This window comes from Anolis carolinensis, chromosome 3 (assembly GCF_035594765.1).
Source record: "Anolis carolinensis isolate JA03-04 chromosome 3, rAnoCar3.1.pri, whole genome shotgun sequence".
Lineage (NCBI taxonomy): Eukaryota > Metazoa > Chordata > Lepidosauria > Squamata > Dactyloidae > Anolis > Anolis carolinensis.
The window spans coordinates 156862707-156878227 of NC_085843.1; the positions used below are offsets into that span (position 1 = coordinate 156862707).

At 40.1% G+C, this 15521-nt stretch overlaps 1 protein-coding gene across 5 annotated transcripts in view; it reads left to right on the top strand.

The window, feature by feature from the left end:
* The first annotated feature begins 6404 nt into the window (after positions 1–6404).
* st3gal5 (ST3 beta-galactoside alpha-2,3-sialyltransferase 5) overlaps positions 6405–15521 on the top strand; it is a 39597-nt gene continuing 30480 nt past the window's right edge. For 2 of the 5 annotated variants that reach the window (XM_003226613.4, XM_062975636.1), the window contains exon 1: positions 6405–6560. The gene's annotated coding sequence lies outside the window, so the exon portion shown is untranslated. Of the gene's footprint in view, positions 6561–6662; positions 6853–15521 lie in introns of those variants that run through there. The other 3 variants (XM_008119516.3, XM_008119514.3, XM_008119515.3) reach the window with 3 other exon arrangements.

A 15521-nucleotide genomic window follows, 5' to 3' on the forward strand; every position in this document is an offset into this window, starting at 1 on the left:
CTATATATCTTTAGCAGAAAGTTCTTAGAAGCCTGTGTATGATCATTCATGATCCCTGACCCCAGGAAGGCTTTGAACATGGGTAGAAGCAGCTATCTCTAAGCACCACCATCTGAAACCTGCCTGAGAGGTATGATGGTCCCACTGCAACACAGTAGCTTCAATACCCAACCCCCCCAGGCGTTCCAAAAGGGTACTATGGTTGTTGGTATCAAAAGCCAGAGAGAGATCTCAAAGCACCTACAGTGGAACACTCTCCCTGTCAGTGTTGAGATTGAGATCCATTGAGGTGACCATAACAGTCTCGACTCCGTATCCTGCTCTGAAGACAGTTTGAAATGTGTCAATAAAATGTTTGTCATCCAAGACTGCCTGCTATTGGAGGGCAACTGCTTTCTCTCTCAAGCTTTATGCATCACGTATCTATTACAGATGCTCACAACTTCTTACTCAAACATAAATATGTTTGCCAATTCTATTTTCCATGTTGGAAATTAAGACCTAGTCAATAGTACAAAATGGAGGAACTATATATAACCCAGAATATTAAGGCAGAAAATCCCACAATATCTGCTTTGAACTGGGTTATCTGAGTCCACATTGCCATATATTCCAATTCAAAGCAGAAAATGTGGGATTCTATTCAGCTGTGTGGAAGGGGCCTCAATGTGATGCTGTTACATGGAATTAAGGATAGAGAAAGATGGATACACTTAGAGCAAGGACCTGGAAAACGAATGCCTGCGGACCGGATGTGGTCCTCGGGGGCCATTTACCAACCCCCCACCTAAACTTTTAACTTAGGGTTGCCCTGAGTGTAAGGCCCCTTCCATACAGCTGAATAAAATCCCACATTTTCTGCTTTGAACTGAAATATATGGTAGTGTGGACTCCGATTATCCCAGTTCAAAACAGATATTGTGGGATTTTCTGCCTTGATATTTTGGGTGATATGGCTGGGTGGAAGGGCCCTAAAATGACTTGAAGGCACACGACTACCCTAATTAACCTGACTCTGCTCAGCTATAGCAGGCCCACACTTCCCACTGAAATACTGGTAAGTGTATTTTAAACATACTGTATTCTTTAGTGGGTTTTTGCACTACAAACAAGGAGCCCCCCAGTGGCGTAGTGGATTAAAGCCTTGTGACTTGAAGGTTGGGTTGCTGATCTGAAAGCTGTCAGGTTTGAATCCCACCCGGGGAAAGCGCGGATGAGCTCCCTCTATTAGCTCCAGCTCCATGCAGGGACATGAGAGAAGCCTCCCACAAGGATGATATAAAAAACATCAAAAAAACATCTGGGCATCCCCTGGACAACGTCCTTACAGACGGCCAATTCTCTCACACCAGAAGCAACCTGCAGTTTCTCAAGTCGCTCCTGACATGGGAAAAAAAAACTGCATATGTGCATACATACGTCCCAAATTTGACACTCAAGCCTGGGGGGTTGGGGGAGGTTGTTCATGTAAATAGGCATCATCATCATCATCAGTGATCACTTGTGTCTGAGTAGGATGGCCTTCCATGCATAGGGTCTTGGCGGTGGGTCCATAGGTGACTGTGGAGACTTATTCTGGACTCGCATGTTTCCAGGTGGAAGGCGGTCCTGGTCAGGGTTGGCTTGATGTGCCTTCCTCTTGACACATTTCTCCTTTTTGTCCTCTGTTTGTGCCTCTTCAAATTCCACAGCACTGTTGGTCACAGCTGACCTCCAGTTAGAGCGCTCAAGGGCCAGGGCTTCCCAGTTCTCAGTGTCTATGCCAGTTTTTAAGGTTGTCTTTAAGCCATCTTTAAATCATGGCGGGTATACTAAAAGCCATCTAGTCTAATCCTTGCTGCAGGAAATCCATAGATGAAATCTACTTCATCTTCACAGAAAACAACTCTTAAAATTGGAATAAATTACATTAATTTCACATACATAAAATACACACCTCACAGTGCAGCCAATCAAACTGGAAAAGGTTTGACATACAATGCAATGAGTTTTTCTGATACATTGGTATACTCAGGCCCCTTCCACATAGCTGAATACAATCCACATTGTACTGGATTATATAGCAGTGTGGACACAGATAACCCAGTTCAAAGTAGATAACACTGGATTATTAGTCTTGATATGCTGGAGTATATGGCTGTGTGGAAGGGCCCTCAGTCTCTTAAATCTCTTTTATCGACGTTAATGTGATGTCTTCTTACTGTTCCACTGTACACCTTCCACTTCACTTTTCCTTCACTTGCTTCAATGATTGTTCCAAGTCTTTATTATTTTCTGTTAATAGCATGGGGTTGATATATCTTACATGGTGGGCGTTCCTTTCCCCCACCTCCCTTTCCTCCTCACCTCAGCACACTAGACAGGGTATTTATCCACGAATCAAGGAACATGAAAGGCACTGCAGACTAACCCAGCCAGAGAAGTCAGCTATAGCAGAGCACTTGAGGAACCGCATATTATTTGAGAACATAGAAATGCTGGATCACTCTCACAACCATCGTGTCAGATTACACAGAGAAGCCACTGAAATCCAGAAAAATGTGGACAATTTCAACAGAAAGGAGGAAACCATGGAAATGAACAAAATCTGGCTACCAGTATTTAAAAACTCTAAAATCAGGACAGTAAACAAAGAACAACACGCAGAAGACAGGGGAATTCCAGGCATGAATCAATCATGGGGCCATCTAACATCTCCCAACAAAGGATTTCCCCATGCAGGAAGCAGTCAGACCTTGAAGCTGAAAGGCTATTCAATGCTAACCTATATACGTATACAGTAGAGTCTCACTTATCCAACACTCGCTTATCCAACGTTCTGGATTATCCAACGCATTTTTGTAGTCAATGTTTTCAATACATTGTGATATTTTGGTGCTAAATTCGTAAATACAGTAATTATTACATAGCATTACTACATATTGAACTACTTTTTCTGTCAAATTTGTTGTCTAACATGATGTTTTGGTGCTTAATTTGTAAAATCATAACCTAATTTGATGTTTAATAGGCTTTTCCTTAATGTCTCCTTATTATCCAACATATTCGCTTATCCAACATTCTGCCGGCCCGTTTATGTTGGATAAGTGAGACTCTACTGTATATAATTTACAATAATATATAACAGTATAATATATTGTATATGCATATAATATTAATATTATTTTGTAATACAATATAATACTAATAATACAATATAATAATGTTAATTATATATTATATATTACATGTAATAATAAAAATAATATCTATATATATAAAAGAGTGATGGCATCACGGCAATTCACAAAACAACAAAAGTACAGGCCCCCCAACCTCAAAATTTGACAACACAACCCATCATCCACGCCTCAAGGTTGATACAATAAAAAGAAAAGAAAAATAAAGTCCTAATTAGAGGGAGAGCAATAATTTTTTTTATCCAATTGCTGCCAGTTTAGAGGGCTAATCTCTGCCCACTTGGTTGCCTAGCAACCAGCCAAGGGACAGCCAGGCTTCAGTGAGGGGACAGGCAGATTTAGGCCTCACTTAGACTTCTTCCACAGATTATCTAATTTGCACTGGATTATATGGCAGTGTAGACTCAAGGCCCTTCCACACAGCTATATTACCCATTTATAATCTTATATTATCTGCTTTGCACTGGATTATCTTGACTCCACACTACCATATAATCCACTTCAGTGTGCATTTTATACAGCTGTGAAGAAGGGGCCTCATATAATCCAGTTCTGAGCAGATAATATAAGATTATCAATATACAGTAGAGTCTCACTTATCCTACGTAAACAGGCTGGCAGGATAAGTGAATATGTTGGATAATAAGAAGGGATTCAGGAAAAGCCAATTAAACATCAAATTAGGTAATCGTTATACAAATTAAGCACCAAAACATCATATTATACAACAAATTTGACAGAAAAGGTAGTTCCATGCGCAGTAATGCTATGTTGTAATTACAGTAGAGTCTCACTTATCCAACATTCGCTTATCCAACGTTCTGGATTATCCAATGCATTTTTGTAGTCAATGCTTTCAATATATCGTGATATTTTAGTGCTAAATTCATAAATACAGTAATTACTACATAGCATTACTGTGTACTGAACTACTTTTTCTGACAAATTTGTTGTCTAACATGATGTTTGGGTGCTTAATTTGTAAAATCATAACTTAATTTGATGTTTAATAGGGTTATCCTTAATTCCTCATTATCCAACATATTCACTTATCCAACGTTCTGCCAGCCCGTTTATGTTGGATAAGTGAGACTCTACTGTACTGTATTTACAAATTTACCACTAAAATATCAGAATGAATTTAAAACACTGACTACAAAAACATTGATTATGAAAAGGCAGACTGCGTTGGATAATCCAGAACATTGTATAAGCGAATGTTGGATAAGTGAGATTCTTCTTTAATATGAAATAATTACTGGGATAGAATAATGCAGAACAATATAATCTCTAAAACCAGGACAGTAAATAAACAGGGGAATTCCACACAGGAAACAATCAGGTCCAGCTAACACCTCCCAACAAAGTATTCCCATCATTAAAGTCTGGCAAATCCTGTTTTCTCAGGGCCACAGACAGTAGAAGCACATAAAATATCGCAAACAACACCACTCTGAAAACAAGGGAATTCCAGACAGGAAACAATCAGGGCCAGCTAACACCTCCCAACAAAAAATTCACTCAGGGAGGAAACAGCCAGGCTTTAAAGCTGCAAGGCCATTACATCCTAATCATTTTTCCTAATTGCAGCATTCATACTTGCCTCCAACAAAAAAAAAAAAAAACCAATCAGAAATATTGTATATTCACAACCTTTAGGAAATAATATCCCCTGATGGCGCAGCGTGTTAAAGCGCTGAGCTGCTGAACTTCTGGACCAAAAGGCCACAGGTTTGAATTGGGGGAGCGGAGAGAGCCCCCACTGTTAGCCCCAGCTTCTGCCAACCCAGAAGTTCAAAAACATGCAAATGTGAGTGCATCAATAGGTACTGCTCCGGCGGGAAGGTAACGCCGCTCCACGTAGTCATCCCCCATGACCTTGGAGGAGTCTACGGACAACGCCGGCTCTTCGGCTTAGAAATGGAGATGAGCACCAACCTCCAGAGTCAGACACGACTGGACTTAATCTCTGGGGAAAACCTTTACCCTTTACCTTAACTACCACCAATTCCTCAATACTTTATTTCCCAGACCACCAGACTTCGCCACAGCAACGCGTGGCTGGGCACAGCTAGTTACAATATATTGATATAGTACAATATAGTAATGTTAAGATTTAACTTTATACTTGCAGAGTCTCAGCACCTTCCAGTAGCTTACACCTGCTCAGTACTTTCAGTCTTCCAGTCTGCTTCCACAGTAGACACTTGAGCACATGCCCGGCCATTGTCAGTTTTTACTACTGTCTTTCCCCTAGTCTAGATGATATTACAGACTTACCACAGTTCGCAGTATCTTGTCCTTGTAGACAGGTTTAATTGCATATAGACTTCACATCAAAAGGAAAGGGAGAGGGAAAATACACTGAACATGGTTCCTTATACACAATACATTTACACATAGTAATCATTGATTGGTTACCAACTAATTGACCCAACCCAAACTCAGGATTGCATCATTGACAATCACCTAGAGTAGGCCCAAACACATTCCCCAAATGATTCCCCATATACAATCAATCAGCATTCCCAATAAAAGCCCATTAGCAGTGCATGACTGAATACACTGTAAAACCTAACAAGTAATTTATTGCCAGTATTGTGCTATGCTAATAATATAATATTGTATGTAAATTTAATTTGTAAGCCGCTCTGAGTTCCCTTCGGGGTATACATGTATTCAATAAATAAATAAATAATCCAGATGGCCAATTGAAGCATTCACACTTGCCTCCAGCAGACAAGAGTTCTTTCTCCCACCTTGGACTTTCCACAGATATATAAACCCCATTTTACTAGTTTCCAACAGACTTCACAACCTCTGAGGATGCCTGCCATAGTTGCGGGCGGAACGTCAGGAGAGAATGCTTCTGGAACATGGCCATACAGTCCGGAAAACTCACAGCAATCCAGTGATTCCGGCCATGAAAACTTACGACAGCACATTATTCCCTTTAAATACAGCATTTGGGGGTTTGTTGCTTCGTGAGGCCCTGAGCAGAGTAAAGGCCCCTCCCTATGCTACAAACCCCAGCACTCTGCAGGAGGAACGCATCTTGAGCGTTTCCCATTCGCATGCCATTGTTTTGTTTTTCCTATTGAGTTTCAAGTTGGGACGGATTCCTTTCCCTCCGCCCGCCCTTTCCTTCCCCGCAGGCGCTGAGGGTCCCAGAAAAGGGGAAATGGCTCACTGGGATTGGCTAGTTCCGGGCCGCGTGCTCGGGGGCGGGGCCTCTCGCCGCGTCGTCGCCCTGGTCGGTCGCTGTGGCGCCCGTCTGGGAAGGGAGGGAGGAGCTCCAGTCGCGCCAGGCCACGCCCCGCCCCCTTCGCTCATGGGCCCCGGCGCGAGGTCCAAGATGGAGGGGCGGAGCTGAGGGCGCAGGTAAGTGGCTCTCTTTCTTCTCCCCTCGGGCTTGTGGCCCCTTGGCCTTCCCCTTCATTCAGCCCAGGGAGGGACCTGGGAGCGGGTGGGTTTCCCTTCCTTCCCCTCAGGCCTTTTGGACGTCCTTGGACTTTGTCCTGTGGAGAAACAGCGCGCCTAGGTGCCCTCGGGCCCTATCGGTTGAATTATCATCGCCTTGGAAACACGGGGGGCGGGGGGTGGAGAGCCTTGTCTTGAGTGTTGGCCCTGGCTGCTGGCTGGCAAGATACCTTCTGTGATGCAAGGGGCAAAGGTGAGCATTTTGTCATTTGTCATGTCAGAAGCGAATTGAGAATACAGTTATAATGCATAGAAAAACCACAAAGTTAAAAACTTGGCATTATACTAAATTTCCTTTGACCACTTGGGAGTGTCTCTGGTGTGGCTGTAAAAATATCCTCCATTGTGCATGTGGCAGGGCTCAGACTGCATTGTAGTAGGTGGTCTGTGGTTTGCTCTTCTCCACACTCACATGTCGTAGACTCCACTTTGTGGCCCCATTTCCTAAGGTTAGCTCTGCATCTTGTGGTACTAGAGTGCAGTCTGTTCAGCGCATTCCAAGTCGCCCAGTCTTCTGTGTATCCGGGGGGAGTTTCTCATCCAGTGTCAGCCACTGATTGATGTTCTGGGTTTTAACCTGCCACTTTTGGGCTCTCGCTTGCTGAGTATCTCAGTAGATCTTACAAAGTTATTATTTATTATTATTTACTACATTTATATGCCACCCTTCTCACCCCAAAGGGGACTCAGAGCTACTTACATATTACATTCACATAGGTAAAGGTAAAGGTTTCCCCTGACATTAAGTCCAGTCATGTCTGACTCTGCGGGTTGGTGCTCATCTCCATTTCTAAGCCGAAGAGCCGGCGTTGTCCGTAGACACCTCCAAGGTCATGTGGCCGGCATGACTGCATGGAGCGCCCTTACCTTCCCGCCGGAGCGGTACCTATTGATCTACTCACATTTGCATGTTTACGAACTGCTAGGTTGGCAGGAGCTGGAGCTAACAGCGGCCGCTCACGCCGCTCCCGGGGTTTGAACCTGGGACCTTTCAGTCTGCAAGTTCAGCAGCTCAGTGCTTTAACACACTTCGCCACCGGGGCTCCTTTATTTATTATTTACTACATTTATATGCCACCCTTCTTACCCGAAAGGGGACTCAGAGCGGCTTACATATTACATTTACATACAATACATTATATTATTAGCATAGTACAATACTAGCATTAAATTACTATATTGTACTATATCACTACATTGTAATATTATTAGTAGTATTACATTTAATATATAATATATAATTAATATTATTAAATTGTATTATTATCAGTATTATATCTTAATACATTATAATAGTATCAATATTATATTTATATACAATATTTTATATTATTATATATTATTATAAATTAAGTTGTATATTATATATATATATATAAGTATAGTGACATGCTATGCCAATTACACACACACATTAAGTAGTCTTAATACTACTACTACTACTACTACTAATAATAACTTTATTCTTATATCCCGCTTCATCTCCCCAAGGGGACTCGGAGCGGCTTACATAGGGAGCAAGCCTAGTAACAACAATAAAATATCTCAGCATAAAATACATTGTAATTGCAGTATTTAACACATAAAAACATAATTTATGTAACAGTCAGTAATTAATAGCTGAGCACAATGGGCATGTTCAATGCTGAAGGCAGGGCATAATAAGGCATGTGCAATATACTTCAAGGTCATTGGTACAAGGGTCTGGTAATAAAGTGTAGAGGTTATTAAGGTAGAGATAGAAGGGACTGTCAATCTCTAGTCCCCCTCCTCTCCATATGCTAGAGAGCACAAGTGGGTTCCTAATTATTTTGAAGGAGGGGAGGGAAAGGGCCATTTTTATCTCTTCAAGAAGGACTTGCCAAAGGTGGGGGGCGATCACTGAGAAGGCCCTCTCGTTCCCACCAGCTGTACTTGAGATAGGGGTGGAACCAAGAGTAGAACATCTTCTGTTGCCCGGAGTGTCTGAGTTGGTTCATAAGAGGAGATGCAGTTTTTCAAATAGCCTGGACCCAAACCATTTAGGGCTTTAAAGGTAATTACTAGACTTTGTGTCTAGTCCGGTAGCAGACTGTCAGCAAGAGCTGCCACAACATGGGAGTAGATCTCTCCCTGTATGGAGCTCTGGTTAGTAATCTGGCTGCTGATCTCTGTACCAATTGAAGCTTCCGAACCGTCTTCAAAGGCAGCCCCATCCAATTTATTTATTTATTTATTTACAATATTTATATTCTGCCCTTCTCACCCCGAAGGGGACTCAGGGCGGATCACATTGCACATATAAGGCAAGCATTCAATGCCATAACATAGAACAGAGACAGATGCAGGCACGGGCGGGCCTCAAACTCATGACCTCTTGGTCAGAATGATTTGTTGCAGCTGGCTGCCAATCAGCCTGCGCCACAGCCCAGCCAATTCAGGTTGTAACCCTATATCCTGTTCTGCCTTACGACTTTGTCACGTAGTAAACACTTATGTCTTCACAAGATGAAAAAGATCTTTTTACTAACGGCTGCAAGAATGATGGTTGCAAAGAATTGGGCAGATAAAAAAGGAAATCCAATTAGAAGAATGGTATAATGAAATTTGGAATATAGCAATTCATGATAAACTGGAGCCTCCAGTGGCCTAGGGGATAAAAGCCTTGCGACTTGAAGGTTGGGTTGCTGATCTGAAAGCTGCCAGGTTCGAATCCCACCCGGGAAGAGCGCAGATGAGCTCCCTCTATCAGCTCCAGTTCCATGCGGGGACATGAGAGAAGCCTCCCACAAGGATGGTAAAACATGAAAACATTCGGGTGTCCCCTGGGCAACGCCCTTGCAGATGGCCAATTCTCTCACTCCAGAAGCAACTCAGGTTGCTCTTGACATGAAAAAAAAAAAGATAAACTGACATATGATATTAACGTTAAAAAGGGAATATGGAAGCAAACAGATTTTTGGAACATATGGGGTAAATGTATTGAGTTTATATCCATGGAAGGAAAGGGGACCAAACCTGCAACAGAAAAAATGAAAATTTGGAATTAAAGGATAAGATGAGTTGGTCCAGGATCGAGGTGGCACAAGAAAGGGGCAAGGGATAAAGGGGGGGGGGGGAGGAATAAATCAAAATATACTTAAAAAGATAGAAGATTGTAACAGAATTTTAAATATAATATGTTTTCAGTAATTTAAAAAACAAAACAAAAATCAAAACAAAGAATTGGACTGATCTGATTTTTTAAGGAGTGAGTTAATATGTAGCCAAGCCTGCTTGTAAAAACCACAGGGCAGTAAAATGTGACACATACATTCAATGCCCTGGTTATTGTATGGGCAAGGTCTTGCATTGGATGGGACTCCTACAAATCTACCTCAAAGCACTTCAGATGGGAACACATTGCACCTTGCCTTGGAGAATACGCAGCTATATTTGGCCACATTCAAATTCTTAAGATAATTTGCTACATGGAGAGGGCGTTTGGGGAACAAGAAACATATGAGCAAGGTGCAGCTCACAGAAGGCTATGTCCCACAGACTTCGTTTAATAAATTTAAGAGCCAGGTCAAAATTTAGATGAGATAAGAGGGGTGAAGATAGGCTAATAGAAGAGGCTTTTATTGGACTTAAGTTTGAACCACTTACAGACAAGATGGGATCTGTAGATTTGTTCTTAAGTTGAATGTGTATGTAAGTTGGAACACCCCTGTGTTTGTTTTGCTGTCTGTGCCTCTGTTCAGAAGATTTCACCTCAATTTCTGTCCCTTTGAGAATTGGGTTTAGAAAAAATTGGCTTGTGGAAACAAGGATTGGTGCTAAAGCTTCAGTGGAGACAACTTTTCCCCATGATAATAACTCAGGAATGAATTTCCTTTCTGAGAGGTAGATGTCTCTCACTTCGTGTTGTCTCATCCCCTCCCCCTTCTTAATTATGAGTTGTATGTAAGTCAGACGTTTGTAACTTGGGGACTGCCTGTATATTCTTGAAGAGCAGACTGAAGAAGATTGTCAAGATTCTATGCCCATCCAAAGTTTATGAAGAAAAGACACATGCTTGCATTGAAACACTTCTTCTAGCAAGGCAATGGGTTTAGAATTCAATACTGCAAATGGCAGTCAATATAAACGCTAGAGAGATCTTATCTGCACCCCTTTAAATCATGGCATAGAGCACTTTGGTTCCAAGCCTCTAACTCTTACCTTCCTAACCATCGTAACTAGTGTTCAAAGAACATGGCAGTTGTAGTTTAACATCATTTGAAGAGCAACAGCTTTTCCACTGCTCTTATAGAACTGGTCTATGGTGCTATATCTATTTCGGAACCCAGCCTGTTCTTCGTGTATACACTGTTTTTCTTGTAACCGGTCTGTCAGTTTATGTAGCAGGTATTGAGTGTAAAGCTTTGAGGTGATGTTAAGTCAGCTGATTGGGTGGTAGTTAAGACAGCCACATAATGAAGACATTTTTAAAACAAAAAAACTCCAAAGACCCTGCTTATTATTTTTTCCAAATAAGATTTTAATTGTTTAAATGCAGTCTTTATTTTATAAATCTACATTATGAGAAAATAAAAAACCATTCAACTATAGCATTTCTCCAGAAGTCCAAATGTGATTGTGGGAGAGGTGTAACCTGCCAAAGTAATGAAAGTGAACCATGATAAAACGGAGCTTAATTCTAGTGAATCATTTCTGCTGTCTTGCACAGTAGATCTTAACTTTTCCACTCATTCTGTAACACCAGACTATAGTCTACAGATGTCCAACTACCAATCTTGCAGCAGAACAAAAATAATTAAACCAGTTCTTTATCATTTATTTTCTCATAGAAGTAACAAAGCATGGAGAAAATTCCTAATTTGGGGTCAACAAGAACTGCTTGGTTTGTAATTTTTATCATTAAAAACACCTTTTTACAAAATTGAGAAATACTGTGATACTCATCCTATGTGGAAATACATACTCAGTGCTCTGTAATTCCTCCGGGATTTATTAGGTGAACATTTAGTTATATATTTCATTTTTCTGGAGTTAGGCACCAATGATATACCATATCACTTTTTAAAGCATCTTCATTCATATAGGAAGATACATTTTGGAAGGTTTTAATTACATTGATGTAATGTAATATTTCTAGACCTGGAAGGAGTAAGTAAGGTAATAATGCCTCACTTTTTCTGCACTTTATAATCTATATATATAAATGAGTGATGGCATCATGGCGACCCACAAAACAACAAAACTACAGGCCCCCCAACCTTGAAATTTGACAACACAACCCATCATCCATGCCACTAGGTTGATACAACAAAAAGAAAAGAAAAATGAAGTCCTAATTAGAGGGAGAGCAATAATTGTAACTACCACCAATTCCTCAATACTTTATTTCCCATACCACCATACTTCGCCACAGCAACACATGGCCGGGCACAGCTAGTTTCTCATATATACTGTCAGTAAAAATCTGTACTGTAGTTTTAAGTAACACTTTTAGCCCATGATGTTCAATTCGTTCTGTATTTTACTTGATTGGAATCTTCTTCTAATTATTATTATTATTATTATTATTATTATTATTATTATTATTATTATTTTGCACAACATTTGTAGTCCTGTATTTGATTCTAAAATGGCATTGATTGTAAAACGCACACTATTTTCAGTACCACCAGCAGAAAAAAGGCTATACTGTATTTACATATAAAAAAGCACCTGCGATTTTAACATGCTTTAAGAAAGGTTTTAAGAGATGTTTGCATGGGGGGAAAGTGTGTCTTTGAATTGAAGAAATAGGGCAATTTTCCATGAAGGGTGACTTTATTATAAATGTGATAAATTGCCAGTGTGTTTTCGCAATGAAGTAATCTTGTCTGTGATAAAGGCATGTTTGAAATGTTGAAAGTATTATAATGTTACAAAATTATATTGTTCATGTACCTTTGTCAATTTGATACAGGTGGAGCTGTGTTTGTTATATATATATTCTTTGCACTTTGCACTCTGCCTGTTCTGCTGTGTTTTTCTCTTTGAGTTTTGTTTTGTTCCTGCATTATGCTTCTGTATTAAATTAAGTTTGACCACATTACTTCAGGGCTTTTGTTTCTGCTGCAGCTTAATTTTTTTAATACTCTGCAACCTAAGGATTTTCCCTTTGCTAACAGGTTATGGGCCCAGAAAACTACAAAGCCAATGTGTTTGTGGTAATGTTTTATTTTGAAGTATGTGGTTTGAAAAGTTTTTTTGCTCCTGCTGTTTTGAAGAGCAGCGAAGTTTAAAGCGGCAGTTTGCTGCTGAATGCTGAACCTTGAGAGAGACCTGGAGGCATGAAGAAGATTTATAGCCTGCTATGGTGAAGTGTTTGTTTGGTTTGCCTTCTACATGCTTGTGCAACTAGGGCCAATTTTTTGTTGCTTTCCTTTTATGCCTTGCATGGAAGGTTTTCTCTAAAGTAAATATTTTGGAAGCTGAAAGAAGAAACTAAAAGTCTGTGAGTCAGACCCTGCTTGTATTCCAAAGAAATACAGCGAAGTTTGGAAGAAACCAGTAATTTCATGGAGGAGTGAGTATAGACTGGCTGGTCTGAAATTTTTTTTCTGGAACTTTGGAGTTTTAAAGTAAAAGAACACAATGGCCTTGCCGCCTGTTCAAGTGAGTTCACTCCCGTTTGAGAGACTGAATGATAAGAATTGGCTGAGCTGGAGTGTTAGATTTAAAGCTTATCTGGTTTCTCAGAATTTATGGAAAATAATTGAGAATTTGCCAGCTCAATTAACTCCTGCTGAGCAACACCAAGATGAAAGAGCATTGGCGCTGCTTCAGTTGTCTGTGACGGATTCTTTGTTGGTTCACCTTCATAATATTCCTCATGCACAAACTGCATGGAATTTGTTTAAAGATATGTTCCAAAGACAATCAAGTGGCTCAAAGATAATTCTTATGCGCCAGCTGTTTAACCTCAAACATGAGGAAGACACTCCAGTTCAATCTCACATTACAAAAGTTGTGGGTTTTTTTTCGGAATTGAGAGCAAGAGATATTATTTTTCCTCCTGAGCAACAAGCATTAATTTTAATGGGGTCTTTATCTCGCTCTTATTATGCATTTATTGACTCTCTTCATGGAATTCCAGACACGGATCTCACGATACCGTTTATTTCGGGGAAAATAATGGAATTTGAAGCTCAACGTAAATTGAGAAGTGTTGATTCTATACAGAAGAATCTGGGAACTGTTTCTAAGGACACTGCTTGTAAAGACACTGCTTGTGTTGCTAAGCCAAAATCACAAGTTGTATGCTATAAATGCAAAAAGAAAGGGCATTATGCTAAGAATTGCTGGCAGAATCCAGGACAATGGAAAAACAAGCAGGTGGAGAGACCTAGTTCTTCAAAGGATTTTCAGCATGCTTTCCTGGTGACTTCTAAAATGGATACCATGAACTCTTTCATCATTGACTCGGGCTGTTCTCAACATTTGGTAAAGTGTAAGGAACTGTTATCAAATGTGAGAGACTCTGATATAAATTTTATTTCTTTGGCAGATGATAGAAAAGTACAAGTAATTTCTTGTGGTGATCTTTATGTTGATCGTCTGAAATGTACTTTTGAGAATGTGTACTATGTAAAAGAAATTGTGTATAATATTCTCAGTGCCAACATACTTTTGGATGAAGGTTTTGAGGTGTCTTTAAAGAAAGAAAAGTCTATGCTGGTTGATCCTCAAGGTAACGAAGTGAAACTGATACAAGAAAAGGGATTTTTTATTTTAAAGTCATCTGATAATGCTAATATGTCTGCTTGCATTAACCAGATACCAGATAATCCCAGGCCATTACATAGCAAATGTATTCATGAATTTCATAGAAAAATGGGTCATTTGTCATGGCAGTATTTAAGGCAGACAGCTGAGTTGTGTGAGATTCCTATTCAAGGATGTAAGAATTTTCTAGATTGTGAAATTTGTGCATCAGAAAATCTTAAGAAAGCTCCTATTGCAAAATACAGTACTAGAGTTTCAAAAAGGATCTTAGAGCTTGTTCATATTGACATATCTGGTCCTCACCCTACTTCTGTAGGAGGGTCAAAATATTTTTTGATTTTGGTAGATGATTTTTCAAGGCTGAAATTCACCTTCTTTCTAAAGACTAAAGGTGAAGTTTTTCAAAAACTTTCTGTTTGGCTGAAGTTAATGAAGACAGTTTCCTAAGTACCCGGTAAAAGCTTTTCAGAGTGATCGTGGTGCTGAGTTTATGTCCAAACAAATGCAGAATTTGTTTAAAAAGTTTGGTATAGTCCACAGGTTAACAAATCCTTACTCACCCAGTGAAAATGGTGTTGCAGAAAGGTGGATAGGCGTTGTAAAGGTTGTGGCTAGAAAAATGCTAAGAGATGCTAGTTTATCTGATGGATTGTGGGCTGAAGCCGTGGCAAACGCTACTTATGTGCTCAATCGTTCGTTTTGTAGAAGTGTTAATAGTATTCCTTATGTATTGTTTTTTGGGAAAATTCCTGATTTGAGTTCAATCAGAGTTTTAGGAAGTGACTCATTTGTCTTAATTCCTTCTCAACAAAGACATAAAAATGATGCTATCTGGAAAAAATTGAAATATCTTGGCCCTGCATCTGAATCAAAAGGTTGGAGGTTTTGGTGTGGTGACAATCGAGTGATTGTGTCTAGAAATGTGAAGTTCCAACAATATAGTGGTTGGGAAAGGATACATTCAAATAAGGAAGTGTTTGTGCCTTTTGAAACTGCTCAAATGCACACACCTCAAGTCACACAGCCAACTACACAACAAGTTTCACAGCAGACTGCTACACAAACGAATACACAGGTGCAATCAGTGTCACAACAGACTGCACAGCAAAATATACAACCAAG